General features: G+C 49.9%; 1 protein-coding gene across 1 annotated transcript in view; it reads left to right on the top strand.

Annotated features, from left to right (window-relative positions):
- Positions 1 to 18,994, top strand: part of SPTBN5 (spectrin beta, non-erythrocytic 5) — a 1,780,873-nt gene that overhangs the window by 499,914 nt on the left and 1,261,965 nt on the right. The window lies entirely within an intron of this gene.

Below are 18,994 nucleotides of genomic sequence, written 5' to 3'. Positions count from 1 at the left end.
TTGGTATCTTATCTATTATTTATGATGGCAGATTACCGAAAGCGTTTCCCAGCTACAGTGCCGTCATCAAGGCAGAGTCCTCCATCTTCGAAGTCTACGCTTTTGCAACTGTCAATGCCACAAACACCATGGCCATTGCTTCCACACTCATCTATGAGACAGACCTTGCAAACCATTCCTCTCCAGGACTCTTCGACTTCAGATGAGGAAAGAGAAGACGGTGAGCTACATAATGCTCACTATGAGTAGGATGACTACCTTCGTCCAACACCATCATTCCCAGCACTGCCTCCTGACAATTCACATCCCAAAGATATAGGAGGGTTCCATCATTTTTTAGAGAGAGCATCAAGGACATTTGAGCTTCCCATGCCTGCAAAACAGACAGACGTTTTTTTCTTTGATTTTAAGGAGCACTGCCGCAAGAGCATCAGGGCTATACCCACTGTTGATTAAATCTGTGAAAAAGACATTAAAACTTTGAAAACCACAGCCACAGTATCTGCTGTGTTACCACACCTAGATAAAAAATATAAAGCTCCAGAGGACTCTCCCGCTTGTCTCACTGGACATCCCAAGCCCGACTCCATGAATACCCAGCCAGCCCACGGTCGCTCAAAAACCCTTCAGCGCTGATATCAGCACCTCCCAATAAAGGGATGACTGGGGCCCCTGGCAGGTACATTGAAACCCCCAATTCTCTTCCAGGGGATCCTCATCAATAGTCATAAACATTGAATATTTCCACCCATGTGCAGTGACCCCGGAGAATATCTAAACACACATGTATATGTATGAAATATATATGAAAAATAATATTTTAGTAGATACATTCAATGCAAGTATAATGTATACATGTGTAAAACAGCAGTGCAGTCTATGCTGATAAACAGGCTAAAAATGTTTTTGTTTCTATGGAGTTTTTTTTCTTCAAAACATACATTAAAGCCTTCAATTAGAGTTAAAACTTTCTGAAGCCCAAGTAGAAGTCATAGGATGTATAAGCAACACATTTTAAAAGAGAAAAACTACATTGAAAATAAAGGAGCATTATTAGCCAATAGACTGCATGCATGGCAATACAGTAGAACCAAAACAATTGGCACCTTGCCTTTAAGACCCTGAGCACCTCCAATATTCCACCATGCCTCAGAGGTGAGAGTGAGGTGACAGTTGGTTCACAGTTAAGTCAGTTATTTTTTTCCATCTTCTTCCTTGAGGATCCTGTAGCATTGAGCTCTCATTTTTCTGGTGTTTTCAACAGAAAAATAATCTAAATCATTTGTTTTTTAGGCTTCACTCGACGTCTTCACCTATTTCCTGAGTGAAGTGATTATTTTCTTTCACAAAATGCCTTCACTTTTTGTGAAACCCCCTTCCTGTGGGAAGAAGAAGGCCCAGTCAGATCCACACTCTGTGTGCATAGTGTGTTTGCCTCAGAGTCACTGCACTGACACCTGCAGACATTGTAAAAATCTGTCTAAAAGGACTTTAAAAGACAGAGAAAGGATCCGTCATGATGGGCTTCATGAGAGAGAAAAAACTTCATCATCTTATCTTCCCAAAACTTCTAAAGATCCTTCTGATGGACGACGAGCCAGATCGACGTCAGCCGGTAAGAAAATACCTGCCTGTTCCCCGTCTACGTCATCCCTTCTGTCGTCGCATCACCAGGCATTGAGACCTACGACGCTGTTGATGACGATTCAACCGATGTCGAAAGACATGACATCAAAGGTTCATCTCCCTCATCGGGATAGATCTCCGTCGACAGCAACTCACCGATCGACATTGAGTAAGCACAGGAGTGCTCATATGCCGTCAAAGTCGCTCCAGCCCTCTACATCAAGGCATACAACGTCGAGAACGAGGTCGAGGTCCCCACATCATTCAGAGCTGAGGCGTTCCTTGTCGGTGGTCCATCACTCGACATCGAAACATATGATGTCGAGACACAGGCATGCAACGAACCAGCAGTCGCCGTCGAGATGCTTGCCGTCAAGACCAGACCAGACTAAAACTCAGTCGGCGTCAGAGGTGCGTAGGCCTCCATCGACGACGGTGCACCGTCGATTGACGTTGAGACAGCTATCACCAGTTACACCTGTCTCCCAAGGAGCGACGCATCAGGAACAAGCGACGGCACAACCAGCTGCCGAGACAGATCTCCCTCCACAAGGTCCGGTGGTCTCTATACGGAGTGGGTCATCGGGAGCGTCAAAGGCATCATCGGTAGGACACATTTCGCCCATAAATCTGTCTCCTAGATGGTTGGAGAGCCTTAACAAGACACCGACTTCTCCAGACTCACAATATTCACGTATGTATTCACCATCAGCAACGTTACCACGAACACCTTCACCATCGACACACACAGAGTGGGCTGGCCCAACATCTGGTCAGCCAAGTCCTAGACATCGATGCAGTCTGTCAAGATCCAGGAGCAGGTCGCGCTCCAGATGTCGATCTAGGTCGAGGTCTTCTAGATCATGACATCAGCTGAGAACTTCTTCGTGGTCCACATCATCAGAGACTATTCTCTGACTTTGACAAACTCCCCGCCGGCTAGAGTGTCCCCAGTGGATGACATAATGACCTTCAACGAAGTATTGCTTAGAGGGGCCCAGAAACTAAACATTGACGTTCCAGAGCCGTCAACCTCTTCATCTGTGATTTTTGAGACCCTACATCACCAAACATCTACCAGGCAGTTACTACCACTGGTGCCTGGTCTCCTTCAACCGACGATGGAAACGTTTCTGACACCAGCAAGCCTGCATTCAGCAGCAGCTAGGATCCTAAAGAAATACAAGGCCCCAGAGCAGAAGCCTTTATTTCTCAGAGCTGATCCCCCACCAGACTCTGTTATTTTAGCCGCAGCCCGCAAGACGCATTCAGTGGCTTCATCGTCAACGGTCCCTCCAGATAAAGAGAGCAAGCATCTGGATTCGCTGAGCAGAAAAATGTGTGGCACATCAGCGTCAGTTATGAAGGTCTGTAGTGCCTCTGCACTGTTGGGCAGATATGACCGGTCCCTCTGGGATTCCCTAAACAGGTTCGCAGAGATGTTGCCTTGGAAAGACAGGCAAGACTTCCAAGAGATCCTTCAGGAGGGGAGTTTGGTGGCCAATCAGATTATCAGCGCTGCTGCGGACGGGGCGGACTTGGTCGCTCACAGCTACACACAGGGCATTTGTGCAAGAAGGACGTCTTGGCTAAGACTTACAGGGTTGAAGCAGGAAGCACAAGGCATCCTAAATCTGCCGTTTAATGGTAACTCCTTATTTGGCGCCCACACTGATGCTGAGATGGCTAAAATGAAGTCAGAAGTTGACACAATGAGAGCAGTAGGACTAGAGAGGCGAAAAGACTTTAGGCAGACGTATAGGCCTTATGACAGGCGTCCTTACCAACAGAGGGTTCAAACCCCTCATTGAGCCCAAAGACCTCAACAAAAGCAAGGACGACCTCTGTTTCAGTCCCACAAAACTGCAAGAGATCGCAGACCAAGCAGACCACACCAGTCTACCCCCAAAATCTCAGGCAAGCAATGAGGATTTGCTTCCCTTAATTCTGTCCACCACTCCAGTTGGGAGAAGTATCGCAAAGTTCACTCACAAGTGGCACGCCGTAACAAGAGACAAATGGGTGCTAAACATTGTAGAGAATGGATACTCTCTTCATTTCAGATCCCCTCCGCCTCCTCTACCACCAACCAAGTCAACGTCTGCCCACCACTCGTTATTACGCAAAGAGGTTCGCATCCTGTTGAAAAAGAGAGCGATAGAAAAGGTTTCTTCTTCTCAAAGGGGAAAAGGAGTGTGCACCCGATATTTCCTTGTAACAAAAAAGGGTCAAGAAGGGGTTTTCAGAGCCATTCTGGATTTGAGACTTCTGAACAAATTTATCCGGAAACAGAAATTCAGAATGCTGGCTCTTCATCAAATTTTCCCTCAGCTACACCAAGGAGACTGTATGTGCTCCGTAGATCTACAGGATGCATACTTTCACATTCCAATCATACCCAAACATCGAAAATTCCTCCGGTTTGTAGTCGCCTCTCGACACTACCAGTTCAAAGTGTTGCCCTTAGGCCTAAAATCTGCCCCTCGGACATTCTCCAAATGTGTGGCAACGGTAGCGGCACACTTGAGAAAGCAGAAAATCTTCATTTATCCGTACCTGGACGACTGGCTGCTGAAAGCTTCCACCCCAGAACAGGCTGTAAACCATCTCAACCTGGTTCTCAACACTTTCAGCTCTCTGTGTTTGCAGGTCAACTTCCAGAAGCCCACTCTCTTACCAACTCAAAACCTCCACTACCTGGGGGCAATACTGGATACCAAGCTAGAAAGAGCATATCCTTCGGAGGAACGACTATTATCAATAACGAAGAAGTGTCACACTCTCCTCTGTACTCCTAGACCTATGGTCTGTCAGGTAACATCTCTGTTAGGCTCCCTGGCCTCCTGCATTTTCATTGTCCCGAATGCCAGACTGCATATAAGACCTCTTCAAGAGGCTCTGGAGGATCAATGGGATCAGCACACAGCCCAATGGGAGGACAGAATACTTCTTCCTACCGGAGTTCTACAATCATTACAATGGTGGATGCACAAACATCCCCTGTTGGTCGGGGCTCCGTTTCACCAATCCATTCCTTCTGACACTCTGGTAACGGATGCATCACTACGGGGGTGGGGAGCTCACCTGGGTCCCCTTCAGGCTCAAGGCTTGTGGTCCAGCAAAGAGCAGACTTACCATATCAACCTACTGGAACTCGGAGCGCTTCACCTTGCTCTCAAATCGTTTGCACCATTGATCAAAGGAAATTCTCTTCTGGTCCAGATGGACAATACAACATTGATGTACTATCTGAGCAAGCAAGGGGGCACGAGATCCCGTTCCCTTTCTCAGGAATCTCAAACCATCTGGCACTGGTTGATATCGAGGGGAATGTCCTTTACAGCGGCCCACCTCCCAGGACAACAAAACTTAGAGGCAGATTTCCTAAGCAGGGCCCTCGTAGATGCCCACGATTGGGTTCGTCACAACAAAGTCCTCGCAGACATCTTGCAGCGGTGGGGTCAACCTCAGATAGATCTGTTTGCAGACGAAGTCAACAAAAAATGCCCAGGCTTTGTGTCCAGGTTCTACCGTCTGGGGACTCAAGGGAATGCCCTGTTGATAGACTGTTCAGGGATATTTCTCTATGCCTTTCCACCGATTCCCCTGATACCAGCGGTAATCAACAAGTTTTACAAGTCCAACGCCAGGATGATACTCATAGCTCTTCAATGGCCTCGACAATACTGGAACACAGACCTTCTCCAGTTTGTCAGAGCAACTACACAGTAGGTTGCCGTGCAGACCGTATCTCCTCTGCAGACTAGGATGAAAGATTCTTCATCTCAACCTTCCCTCACTGAGCTTGACAGCATGGCTCCTGAATTCCTGCAATATGGGGATCTAGGGCTTTCGCAGGAAGGTATGAACATTTTAAAGGAGTCTAAAAGACCGTCCTCCAACGCTCCTACGCGTTCAAGTGGAAGAGGTTCTACATGTGGTGCCGACAGCACGACCACAATCCTATTTTGGCTCAGTAGGATGTCATATTGTCTTACCTGCTACATCTGGCGAGATCAGGTCTGCAGTTATCCTCTATTAAGGTACATTTATCTGCCATTACAGCTTATCGTAAGTCGCCCTCTCAGAAATCCTTCTTTACCATACCAGTAGTTAAGAATTTCTTAGAAGGCTTGAAGAAAGTCTTTCCACCCATTCGGAAACCCTCACCCCCATGGGAATTGAATGTGGTGTTATCTAGACTCATAGCCTCTCCGTTCGAACCCATCCACAAAGCTTCTTTGCAACACCTTACGTAGTCATTACTTCGGCTAGGAGGGTCAGTGAAATTCAGGCTCTATCTTCGAGGGAACCTTTCACAGTTTTCCATGATAACAGAGTGGTCCTGAGGACTCGTCTGTCGTTCTTGCCTAAGGTGGTGTCAGATTTTTACATTAATTAGACTATATCGCTTCCGACATTTTTCCCCAATATGGTGACTCCGGCGGAGAAAGCTTTGCACTCCCTGGACCTTAAGAGAGTGCTCAAATTTTACCTGGATAAGACTAAATCAATTAGACAATCTGACCGTCTGTTTGTTAACTATCGCGTATGAAGACAGGTGGCGCTGCCTCAAAACAAACTATTTCCAGATGGATAGTGACATGTATTTTGACTGCATATCGATTGGCTAACAAGCAATTATCAGCTAGGCCTCAGGCTCACGCATCAAGAGGGAAGGCCGCTCCTGCAGCCCTCCTTAAGAATGTACCCATCTCTGAGATTTGTAAAGCTGCCACATAGAGATCTGTACATACTTTTACCAGGCACTACTGTTTAGATTCAGATGCCAAAGCAGACACGCAAGTTGATCAAGCGTCTCTAAGAAATTTATTTGCTTAATATATCGCCTTTTCCTGCACTTCTGTCAGTCAGACTGCAGAGGTAGGGGATGGGCATGCTAATCTATTCAATATTTATGACTATTGATGAGGATCTCCTGGAAGAGAAGGATAAGTTACTTACCTGTAAATCCTAGTTCTGTTCCAGGGGTATCCTCATCAAAGTCATAAGCAACCCACCCTCCTCCCGGACACGATTCTTTTAGAAGTCCAGTGATGACCATGTGTCTATTCTATTGAGCTCTATCACCGTAAAAAAGTACTGACCTAACTGTGAACCAACTGTCACCCCACTCTCACCCCTGAGGCATGGTGGGATACTGGAGGTGCTCAGGGTCTTAAAGGCAAGGTGCCAATTTTTTTGGTTCTACTGTATTCACATGCATGCAGCCTATTGGCTAATAATGCTCCTTTATTTTCAGTGTAGTTTTTCTCTTTTAAAATGTGTTGCTTGGGGCGTGTCCAAGATGGCGGAGCGCTAGGACGGATCCTTTGGCGCTCTGCCGCCTCAACCCACATAAGCGCCGTGCGGCCTGCCTGGGGGAAGCCTCGAGGCTCCCCCCGAGTTGTAAGGCACCCTCGGGGCACTTGCCTTTCGGCGGCGACCCGGACCAGGTTTTGCCGGCTCCTGCGGGAGAGCGGGGCTCGGCCTTGGGGCCGGGGTGTGGTTGCGGCTCGGCTGAGGAAGCGGCCTGGGCCGCGGAACGTGCTCTCCTCCGGCGGCCCTTGGAGTTTGGCGCGGGGAGCAGGAGGGCCCGGGGGCTCTCTTTGGGCCCCTGAACAGTGGATTTGCATTGCGGGCACTGGCCTTTGGCTGCCTGGGCACCCTGGAGGAGTGGGGGGGCCCCGGCCTGTGCCATTGGCTCGGGGCCTAGAGCTCGTGCTCCTTGCTGCGGACTGGCTGATTGAGGCCTGGTGGAGCGCGGGACCCTGACGGAGGCTGAGGGCCCGGTGGCAGGCCCTACATTGCTGCTTGCAACCGATTGACTCCTGAACAAGTTTGTGAGCGGTGGCTCCTGTCGGCTGGACCAGGTGCGGTTCCTAACGGGGAGGCAGTAACGGAGCGGCATTGGACGGAGACTTTGGTGGCCCTGTGGGACTGACTGGCGAGTCGTGATCAGGTCTGTGCGAAATGGCGATGGTAAAATCAAAACGTGAGCGCTCATTGAGGGACATGCTTGCCGGAATGTCCCTGGCATCGGGGACTGCGCCGGAGGAGGTGTCTGGGACGAGGGCCCCGGAGAGCCGGGCGGAGATGGGCTCAGAGGAGAGCTCTCCGGTTACGAAGGGCTTTTTGACCTCCCTGTTTGATTCGCTTCGGGCGATATTCAAGAGCTACGTAGGGACATCTCACAAGAGGTGAGGGAGCTGCGAGGAGAGGTTTCCTCCTTGGGTGAACGTGTGTCGCAGCTAGAAGATAATGAGATCCCTTATGGCGAGGAGGTGGCGGGACTGCAGCAAGAGGTAGTCTGCCTTCGTGAGCAGCAGGATCTCCTCCAGATGGCAGTTGAGGACTTGGAAAACCGCTTGAGGTGACAAAATATTCGTATTAGAGGGGCCCCGTTCGGCCCGGAAAAGGAGGATATCAGAGCCTACGTTGTGGACTTGTTCCGCTCCTTGCTGGGCCCGGAGGAGACGCAGGAGGTCGTCCTGGATCGGGTCCATCGGGTTGTGTGTGCTGGGGGCCCCGGAGGACGCCCCTCGGACATCCTAGCTTGCCTCCATAACTTTGTTCTATAAGAAAAGATTCTACAGCGGGCCTGCAATCTCCAGCACGTAGGCTTTCGAGGGCATGATCTACAGCTATTCCACGATCTATCTGTGCGGACCCTGCAGAGGCGGAAATAATTTAAACCAATCACGGATCACTTGCGAGCTCATAACGTGTCGTATTCCTGTGGCCACCCATTCCGCTTGGTCTTCCGCTGGGAGGAGCAGCTTCGGCAGGTGAAATCCGTCCCGGAGGCTAGCCGTGTCTTGGGCCTGGAGGATATAGGCCAAGAGGCCTGTGAGGAGGCGGCTCTTCCGTCAGGGGGTCTCCCTCGTTCGCGGAGAAAAGAGAAGAGAATGAAGGTGCTGCGCCCGACGGCCTCTGAGCTGAGATCGGAGAGAGAATCCGCCTTGAACAATGTGGCCGCCGGAACCTTGGCCTAGGAGGAGGTTCGGGGGTGTCTGGGTTTGCTTTGGGCCGTGCTGCTAACAGCATGGTGACTGTTGAAGACGGTCGGGCGGCGGGGGCGATGGACCTGGTTACTTGGCATGGGTGGATATACTGCCCCGTGGAGTCTTTACCTTGTGGAGTTCGATGATCGAGGACTATTGTGTTGTAGGCACCTGTTGTACTTGTTAGTTATTTGTTGCTCGGTTTCCCTGCGATACTGGCTCTCTGTTGTGACACTCCTGGACCTGGGGGTTTTAAGTGGTCTAGAGTTCTATGTGGGGGTGGTCCCCTGGCGTGATTCTGCTCCTTTGCTTGATCCCCTCCGCATAGGTTATGACCATTAAATGTATAAGCTTAAATGTTAGGGGGCTCAATAACCCCACCAAGAGGCTTGCCATCCTGTCTGCCTTGGAGAGATCCGGGAGTCATATATGTCTCCTCCAGGAGACGCATCTTGTCCATAAGGACAACTATTGTATGCGATCTAAGTGGTTCCCCAGGCAGTTCTGGTCTTCTCTACCATCAAAGCATGCAGGGGTGGCGATACTGCTCTCGCGCTCCTTCCCTGGGGAAGTGGTATCACAATTGCATGAGGTCCCGGGGAGGCTTTTAGCCATGAGGGTTAGATTGGGCGTTTTTTCTTTTACGATCGCTTCACTATATGCGCCTAATTCCCAACAAGAAACCTTCCTAAGACAGGTTTTGACTCCGCTGCTCCAATCTCCGGATGGAGCTGTATTGCTGGGGGGCGACTTTAATCTGGTGATGGACGGGGATCTGGACCGATCAGGCCAACGGTATGGGCATACGTGTTCTTTGTCGGATGCTGGTCGGCAGTGGCTGAGTGAGTGTGGCCTGGTGGATGTGTGGAGGAGTGCGCACCCCTAGTTGAGGGACTATTCCTTTTATTCATCGGCAACCAAAACATATGCTAGGTTGGACCTTTTTCTGGCAACTCAGGAGCTTCTCCCCCGGGTTAGAAACTCAGCGATTGAGCCAAGGGCCCTGTCTGATCATGCCCCAGTTTCAGTTGAGATTCACATGGACATGGTGCGGGTGGGCACACCAGGTTGGCGATTCAGGGACTCGATGCTCCAGAACAATTCAACAGTAGAGGCGCTCCGAAGGGCAATTATCGAATATCTTAGGTTTAACGATGATGGGGTCATAAGTATTGCAACATTGTGGGAGGCACTGAAGGCTGTCCTGAGGGGTGAGGTGATGTCGCTTTCTTCTAGGGACAATAGGGCAAGGAGACAACTTAGGGAGGAGCTAGAGCAGCGAGTAAGGGTATTGGAGCATTCACATAAACATACTGGTGCTCCTAGAATATGGCGTGAGCTCGAGAAATTGAGGAAGCAGCTGAGGAGGCTGGACTGGGACAGGGCAGAATATGCGGTAATCTGCCTTAAACAAAAGTATTATTTAGGAAGTAACAAGTGCAGGAGGCTGCTGGCACATAGGTTGAGAGCGCAGCGGGCAGCGTCACTGATAAAAATGGTCTGCTCCCCCTCGGGAGCAGAAGCTCATACGAGCGACCAAATAGCAGAGGCCTTTGCGGAATTTTATGAAGGCCTATATAGGGCTGAGGAGCCTGGCGTCTCAACACCAGAATCCTTTTTACAGGATATAGCTATTACTTCCTTGACAGTAAAAGAGGCAAACTCGTTAGACCAACCTATAAGGGCAGAGGAGGTTATATCTGCAATTGCTAGACTGCAGACTGGGAAGTCACCTGGCCCTGACGTTTTTTCTGCGCTTTTTTATAAAACCTTCTGTGTGGAACTCGCACCCGTCCTATTGCAACTCTTTATTTCCTTTCGTCAAACGGGCACCCTCACGCCTAGCATGTTGGATGCCACTATCGTGGTTATCCCGAAACCGGGGAAGGACCCTGAGGAGTGCGCCTCCTACAGACCGATTTCCCTCCTGAATATCAATGCCAAACTATTTACTGGTATCTTGGCACACCGCCTCAATTATTATATGCCGGGCCTGGTGGATCCTGATCAGGCGGGGTTTATACCTCACAGGCAGTATAGCGATAATACCAAGAGATTGCTCCATCTATTTGATAAAACGGAGCACTCTCGTAGGGAAGTGCTCTTTCTGTCTATTGATGCCGAAAAGGCGTTCAACAGGGTCTTCTGGCCGTACCTGTTTAAGGTGCTTGAGCGCTTCAGACTGGGTCCGGGCTTTATGGCATGGATTCGCTGCATTTATCAGGCGCCTCGAGGGGCGGTGCGAGTTAATGGGACGCTCTCTTTGCCCTTTGTGGTCCAGAGGGGGACTAGGCAGGGCTGTCTGCTCTCGCCCCTCCTGTTCGCGCTTTACATGGAGCCTATGGCACAGAGGCTCCGGGACAACCCTCAGATTATAGGTGTGAGGTTTGGAGGGGACGAGCATCTAATATCGTTATATACGGATGAAGTCATCCTTACCTTCGCGGAGCCTATGACCTCACTGCCGGCGCTAATGGATGTCTAAGAGGAATTTGGTCGGGTCTCGGGATTCCGAATGAACATGCTAAAATCGTAGGCTATGGGCAAGTTTATCAGTGCTGAGCATGAACGGGACCTGAGGGCCCGATTCCATTTCATATGGTCTCCATCAGGGCTCCCATACCTGGGCGTGGAGTTGGGTTCAACAGTTGCCCGCATGGCGTCGTTGAATTACGCGAAATCGACCCGGGCGCACGACCTAGAGACATGGGGGAGGCTTAAATTGTCCTGGCTGGGCAGAGTGTCAGCAGTTAAGATGACCATCTTGCCGCGTATATTGTATTTGTTTCAAGCGTTTCCTCTGTAGCCTCCGCCACGAACGTTAGCGACCCTCCAATCAGCGGTTCTAAGATTCATATGGGAGGGGAAGGCGGCGAGACTACCACAACAGGTACTGTATCGTCCTAAGCGGCAGGGTGGGTTGGCGGTCCCTTGCCTCCATCGGTATTTTCAAGCTTCACGAAGCATTGGTGTTTCATGGATCAGGCGGTGGCCAGCTCTCACATATGGAAGGAACCCTGGCTTAGGCGTCGTCATAGCGCACGGAGGCTGTACATATCCCCGGTCACGGATGTTTCGATGAGGGTGTGGAACCGGGTCGCTGACAGAGGGGACTTGACGACCTTTCCGTCCCCAATGACCCCCTTGGGTGCGAATCCTGATTTTGGTCCGGGACTACAGCCGGAAGCATTACGTCGATGGTATGAGGGAGGTTGTAAAAGGGTGGGATACTTATTCGATGAGCAGGGAGTTATCCCCTTTGACCAGCTTAGGGAGACATATGGTCTGACCTAGGCGGATAGGATGATGTACTATCTAATTCGACATTGGGCCCTGCAACCAGCCAATAGAGCACTAATTGACAGGCCATTAACACCGTTTGAAAAATGGATTCTCACGAAAAAGGGTGATAAGCAAGTGGTTTCGGAACTCTATGCCCTCTTGCGGGGCAGGCCCTCCTGCCCAAGACTAAGGGTCAACTGAGATGGGAGAAGGAGTTGGGGAGAGAGTTATCGGAGGATGAGTGGGAGAGTGTTTTTTATAGAGCGCACCACACAGCTTATAACGCAGCAGGTACAGAGACAGCTTATAAAGTGGCCACCTCCTGGTATTACACCCCAACAAGGATTCATGCCTGGGATCACACTAAATCCAGTCTTTGTTGGAGGGGGTGTGGGGGGGAGGGTCGCTTGTGCATTTATTATGGCACTGTCCCAAGCTACACCGGTACTGGGAATACATACTGGACACTGTTGACATGGCTTTTGACACTCAGATTCCCCGATTCCCTGCATACATTTTGCTGGGCCTTCCCAACCCTATCACTTTTCCTTTGAGGTCACTGAGGGGACGACAGATGGCTTTAGCTTTAAATGCCGCAATACAATTGTTGCTCTCCGCCTGGGGGTCCGACCAGATCCCGACAACGACTTCATGGTTACATAAGCTCTGGTTTATCCTCGCTATGGAAAAGCTTACCCTGGCCTCGCTGCATCGGAGTGGGGACTTTAAAGAACTCTGGCAACCATACTTGCATATTCTATCTGGGGAGTTTTCTGAATTGACATGCCCAACCTATTTGAGAGTCCTGAATTTGACTTGAGTATAGAGAGCGAACTTTAAAGGGGAGGTCCACACATGACCAGGATTATATTGTAAAGGAGCCTGAGATTGTCCGATTTTTGCACTAGTAGCCAGTCGTGGGGAAATACTGTTGTATTTTGTATTTAATATTTCTTGTTTTTTTCTTATTGTTTCGCATGAAGTAAGCTAACTATGAGCCTAATGGCACATTGAGATGTGGTTTGTATGCGATGTTTTATACTTGGAAATTAATAAACAGATTTGATCTATAAAATGTGTTGCTTATACTTCCTATGACTTCTACTTGGGCTTCAGAAGGTTTTAACTCTAAATGAAGGCTTTAATGTATGTTTTGAAAGAAAAAAAAACTCTATAGAAATAAAGCATTTTTAGCCCATTTACCAACATAGACTGCATTGCTATTTTACACATGTATACATTATACTTGTATTGAAAGTATCTACTAAAATGTTATTTTTCATATATATTTCATACATATGCATGTGTGTTTAGATATGCTCCGGGGTCCCCGCACATGGGTGGGAATATTCAGTGTTTATTACTTTGATGAGGATATCCCTGGAAGAGAACTTGGATTTACAGGTAAGCAACATATCCATCTCCTGAACACTTTAAATGTGATTCTTTTTTCCTGTGCTTACCAGTCTTGGGTATGGGAAAACTATTATGTATAAGCCTCACAAAGAAGTGCTGCCGGGCGGCCCGGTGCTGATGGAGTTCCTCTGCCTGATTGACCAGCTCGAGCGGGGGAGCACCTCACAAACTGAAGCCCTGCATGATGGATGGCCGCCCATGACCCATTGCCTGCGGTCACATCGATTAGCCATGCCCTATTGAGTGAACCATGTAAATTGCACCCTTGGTTGCTTTCGGGGGCTGTAGGAGGCTGGCTCAGTATATGGTGTACACCTATAGGTGAAGCACTTTGTACTGAGTCCAGGCAACCCTTAATGATAGTGTAGGATGTTCTAGATAACCAGAGCTCTTAAAAGGGTAGCTGTGGAGAGCAGCTAAGGATTATCCAGTAGCGTGTAAAGCGGTTGCAAATACCACACAGGTCAGTCAGTGATATACACACAGGAAAGAACCTCACCAGTGTTAGGACAATATGTTATATTGATTGTAACACCCACTCTAGAACTATGGAGATATGGACATTCAAAAATATACTTAGCAACAGGTATTTAAAGGCATAAAATGACATGTGCCCTTATGGGGGGCCAAACCATATACTAAACAAGCATTTGCAATGCAATGGGTCTCGCGTTTGCTCGAGTTAGAGCGATTAGCTTTGTAAATTCCTAACTGGACTTTTCCTGCCACATAAATTAAAAATGAAATGTAAAACAGTTGATATAAGCGAGCCGATTCAAAGCGCCACGGCCTCCATGAGCATGAAGGAGAGACACAAAAGGAAAAAGAAGTTGGCTCGCAGTCAATCGTATTGGCAAACGTGCAAGAGTCGATGGCCAAGGCTGTAACGAAACTGCCCTAAGGAGGGACAAACGTGAAGCATTTACTATTGATAACAAAGGATTTATGAAAGGCAAACCCATGAACGAGTGATAGTGATGGGTGCGCGGTGTGCATGGTTAAAAGCCCACAGATAGATTACAACAGGCCAGAGCGCTTGCGCGCTCGACCTAAAAAATGGAATACAAATATCACTTCCAACCCACACTCCCACCCAAGTCTCTTCGGACTGGGGAAGTACTAAAACCCCAAAGGTAATAGGATTCCCAAGGCGCCTGTGTGCAGAGTAGTAATCTCGGGTCAGTGTCCAAAGGCTAACATGGGGAAGTCACGGTTGGAGATTTCGCGTTTTAGGACCCTTGCCAGAGGACGCTGAGGAAACCTGTTGGGACAAGGGAGGTTGAATAGTACGCCCACCCGTGGATACCCACAACAGTGGAGTACCTACACCAAGGAGTCCAGGTGCATAGGGGTGAATTTGTGTCTGAACCTTCCGCTGAAGTCAATGGGAACCACAGTTGTCCAGCTGCTGTCGCGACCCATCGACCAGGTCGGTGAAACCCAAGGGTGGATTCCTGAAGAAGAGGACCTAAGGAAAGAGTGGACAGAGTCCAGAACACCCGAATGTGCCTAGGCGGTGCAGGAGGGCAATGCCCACCCTTCTAGGAGATGCTTTCCTGTGGGATGGTGGAGGAAGTGCCACTGTGGAGTCCAGGCAATGCTGGAAGATCCCAGGAGCAGTCCATAAGCTGTCTCTTACCGGTCATTGAATTGCAGAGGGGTCAGTTGTCAGCGGGACCACCAACAAGACTTGGCAAATGCAGGAAAGAGTTTGCAGGATTTGTAGGGACCAGCAAGGTTTAGGCGATCCAGCCTTGGCAGGTAGGTCAGGGCCAGCCCTCAGCATGTAGGAGAGCCAGCAGGAGTCAGTGGAGCCCCCAGCGGGACCCTCTGGCAGCATGCACAGGGAGTCACAGGGAGGCCTCAACAGCACAGCAAAGAGGGATGCCCACATCACACGAGTTGCAGAGAGGACGTCGTCTTGGAGCTGGGGAGTGCTGGAGGCCAAGGCTTCTTGGAGCTATGAGGTCTTTGGACTGAAGAGCCAACAAGCCTTGGCAACGACAATCAGACGTGTTGCACAGTAGTTCCAACCAAGCAGCTCCAGCGAGGGACCACAGACTTCCCAGTTGCAAAGAAGATAGGTCAGACCTCTAGAGAACCACATAACCACCACCTGTATTGTAGAGCCTTGAAGAATCTGTGGGGCAGTAGGATCCTCTAGCTGGTCGTCGAGGTGCCTGCATGAGGTTCCCTCCTAGGGAAATTCCTTCTTGCTTTACTAAGTGCGGGCAGAATCCCAGTGAATTTGGAGGATGCACGGCCACAGGGTTGCAGAAGTCTTAGCAGAACTTGGAAACAAAGTTGCAGTAGGAGCCCTCTTTCTGGTTACAGCCTTGCTCCTGGTTCCAGCGAAGAACAGCAGCAGTTCTGGTGTTCAGGTTGCAGACATGTCTTAGAGAGGAGACTTGCAGATAGTTCCTGAAGTCTTGCAGGTGAAATCCAGGGTCCCACCCGCAGGGGAGCCCTTAAGTAACCCAGGACTGGGGTTGGACACTTACTGATGTGACCCACCTATCAGAGGGGGTCAGGGACGTCACCCAGCTGGACTAACCCGTCATATGCTCCCAGGGGGCTCTGCTTATCTTATTTCCAAGTTGGCAGAATCAAGTGGCCACCTGGCAGAGCTCTGTGCACCTCCCTAGAGGAGGAGCTGGGTAGAGGCTTGGTCACTCCCCTGTCCTATGGATGGTTTCACGCCAGAATGGGAACTGGGTGTATACCGGTTTATGCAAGGAGGGCACCAAATGTACCCTTCAAAGCAGTCTGGTGGTGCTCAGAGGCACCCCTACCCCAGCCCACAGACTTCTATTCCTAAAGAAGAGTTGGTCACACCTCTGTCTTACAGGAAATCCTTTGTTTTGCCTTCCCCTGCCCGAGTTAAGCTCAGCAGCAGGAGGGGAGAACAGTGTCTGGGGTCGACAGCAGCCTTGGATGGCATGCAGACCCTGCAAGGCTGTACAGGCAGACTTTGGGGGATCCCCTAGAGAACTCCCAGGGTATATGGTATCATGCAACTAGCACTGGGATCGGTGTAGTTGCATGATTCCTACATGTTTGATACCAAACATGCCTATGTTCGATGAAGCCATTATGTAGTTGCACAACTCGTGTTGACCAGTGTCCACTATAAACCTTAAGATGGCTTCTCTGCACTTACAAAGCCCAGGAAATGGAGTCTAGAATTTGTAGGAGCATCTCTGCTCATGTGGGGTGCTCTCACACTTAGAACCATGCACCCTGCCGTTGGGCTGAAGGGCCTACCTTAGGGGCGACTTACAGGCTTATTGTGCAGTGACCATGATATAAGGCAAACCTTTTATCTGGAGTGAACGGTGCATACACCTTTTCACACAGACTGCAATGGCAGGCCTGTAGTCACAGTTTGCATGGACCCCCATGGGTGGTACAATACATGCTGCAGCCCTTGGGGGACCCCTGGTGTACTAATGCCCTTTGTACCTAAAGTACCATATACTAGGAACTTACATGGGTGCACCAGTATGCCAATTGTGGGGTGTAAAAGTTACCATACAACTACATTTAGAGGAGAGAGCACTGGCACTGGGGTCCTAGTTAGCAGGATCCCAGTGTATTACAGTCTAAACAGACTGACACCAGCATGGCCGGCTTTAGTGCTGGTGGCGCCCTGTGCAACAGTCTTTTTTGGCACCCGCCACCCCATGCCCACCTCCTTAGATTCCCTCACTACCACCCGGCAAATGTGCCCCCTCATCTCTCCATAGCGTCCTTTTCACATACATTCATTTGTTTTACAAACGGTTGTAAAGGCTGGCTGTAGGAAAATGGTTTCCTGTTACAGTTACCCCCCACTTTTTGCCTGATATTGATGCTGACTTGACTAAGAAGTGTGCTGGGACCCTGTTAACCAGGCCCCAGCACCAGTGTTCTTTCACTAAAAATGTACAATTTTTTCCACAATTGGCACACCCCTGGCACCCAGATTAGTTCCTGGTAAAAGGTACCAGTGGTACCAAGGGCCCTGTGACCAGGGAAGGTCCCTAAGGGTTGCAGCATGTGTTGTGCCACCCTACGGGGCCCCTCACCTAACATATACACACTGCCATTGCAGATTGTGTGTGTTGGTGGGGAAAAAAAGGCAAAGGTCAACATGGCATCCCCCTCAGGATGCCATGCACACCAAAAATACTGCCTGTGGCATAGGTAATTCACCCCTCTAGCAGGCCTTAAAGCCCTAAGGCAGGGTGCACTATACCACAGGTGAAGGCATAGCTGCATGAGCAATATGCCCCTACAGTGTCTAAGTCCATTCTTAGACATTGCAAGTACAGTGTGGCCATATTAAGTATATGGTCTGGGAGTTTGTCAAAAACGAACTCCACAGCTCCATAAGGGCTACACTGAATAGTGGGAGGTTTGGTATCAAACTTCTAAGAAAAATAAACCCACACTAATACCAGTGCTGGATTTATTACACAATTTCTTAGAGATGCCCCCTGTATTTTACACAATCCTTCAGTGCAAGACTGACTGGTCTGTGCCAGCCTGCCACTGAGACGAGTTTCTGACCCAATGGGGTGAGAGCCTTTGTGTTCTCTGAGGCTAGAAACAAAGCCTGCCCTGGGTGGTGGTGCTTCACACCTCCCCACTACAGGAACTGTAACAACTAGCAGTGAGCCTCAAAGGCTCAGACTTCGTGTCACAATTCTCCAGGGCACTCCAGCAAGTGGAGATGCCCCCACCCCCCGGACACAGCCCCCACTTTTGGCGGCAAGTGCAGAGGAGATAATGAGAAAAACAAGGAGGAGTCACCCACCAGTCAGAACAGCCCCTATGGTGTCCTGAGCTGAGGTGAGGTGACCCCTGCCTTAAGAAATCCTCCATCTTGATTTTGGAGGATTCCCCTATAGGAATAGAGATGTGCCCCCCTCCCCTCAGGAAGGAGGCACAAAGAGGGTGTAGCCACCCTCCAGGAAAGTAGCTATTGGCTACTGCCCCCCAGACCTAAACACACCCCTAAATTGAGTATTTACGGGCGACCATGAACCCAGGAAATCAGATTCATGCAAACTACAAGAAGAAGGACTGCTGACCTGAAAGCCCTGCAGAGACGATGGAGACAACTGACTTGGCCCCATCCCTCCTGGCCTGTCTCCAGACTCAAAGAACCTGCACAGCGACGCATGCAGCGGGACCAGCGACCTCTGAGGACTCAGAGGACTGTCCTGCACCTAAAGGACCAAGAACCTCCAGAGGATAGCGGCTCTGTCCAGAAACAACCGCAAAACAGCTACAAGAAACCAACTTTAAAGAGACTCCAACTTCCTGCCAAAAGTGTGAGTCTTCACACTCTGCACCCAACGCCCCCGGCTCGAGTTCAGGACAACCAACACTGCAGAGAGGACTCCCAGGCAACTCCAACGACGTGGACACCCTGAGTCAACCTCCCTCCACCCCCACAGCGACTCCTGCAGAGAGGATCCAGAGGCTCTCCCTGACTGGACTGCCTGGTAACAAAGGAACCCGACACCTGGACCAAGCACTGCACCCGCAGCTCCCAGGACAGAGAGGAACCACCTACCAGTGCAGGAGTGACCAGCAGGTGGCCCTCATCCTAGCCCAGTCGGTGGCTGGCCTGAGAAGTCCCCCTGTGCCCTGCCAGCATCACCAGAGTGACCCCCAGG

Source organism: Pleurodeles waltl, chromosome 9 (assembly GCF_031143425.1).
Source record: "Pleurodeles waltl isolate 20211129_DDA chromosome 9, aPleWal1.hap1.20221129, whole genome shotgun sequence".
Lineage (NCBI taxonomy): Eukaryota > Metazoa > Chordata > Amphibia > Caudata > Salamandridae > Pleurodeles > Pleurodeles waltl.
Note: the sequence above shows the minus strand (reverse complement) of the source record. Positions and strands in the feature narration are given on the sequence as shown.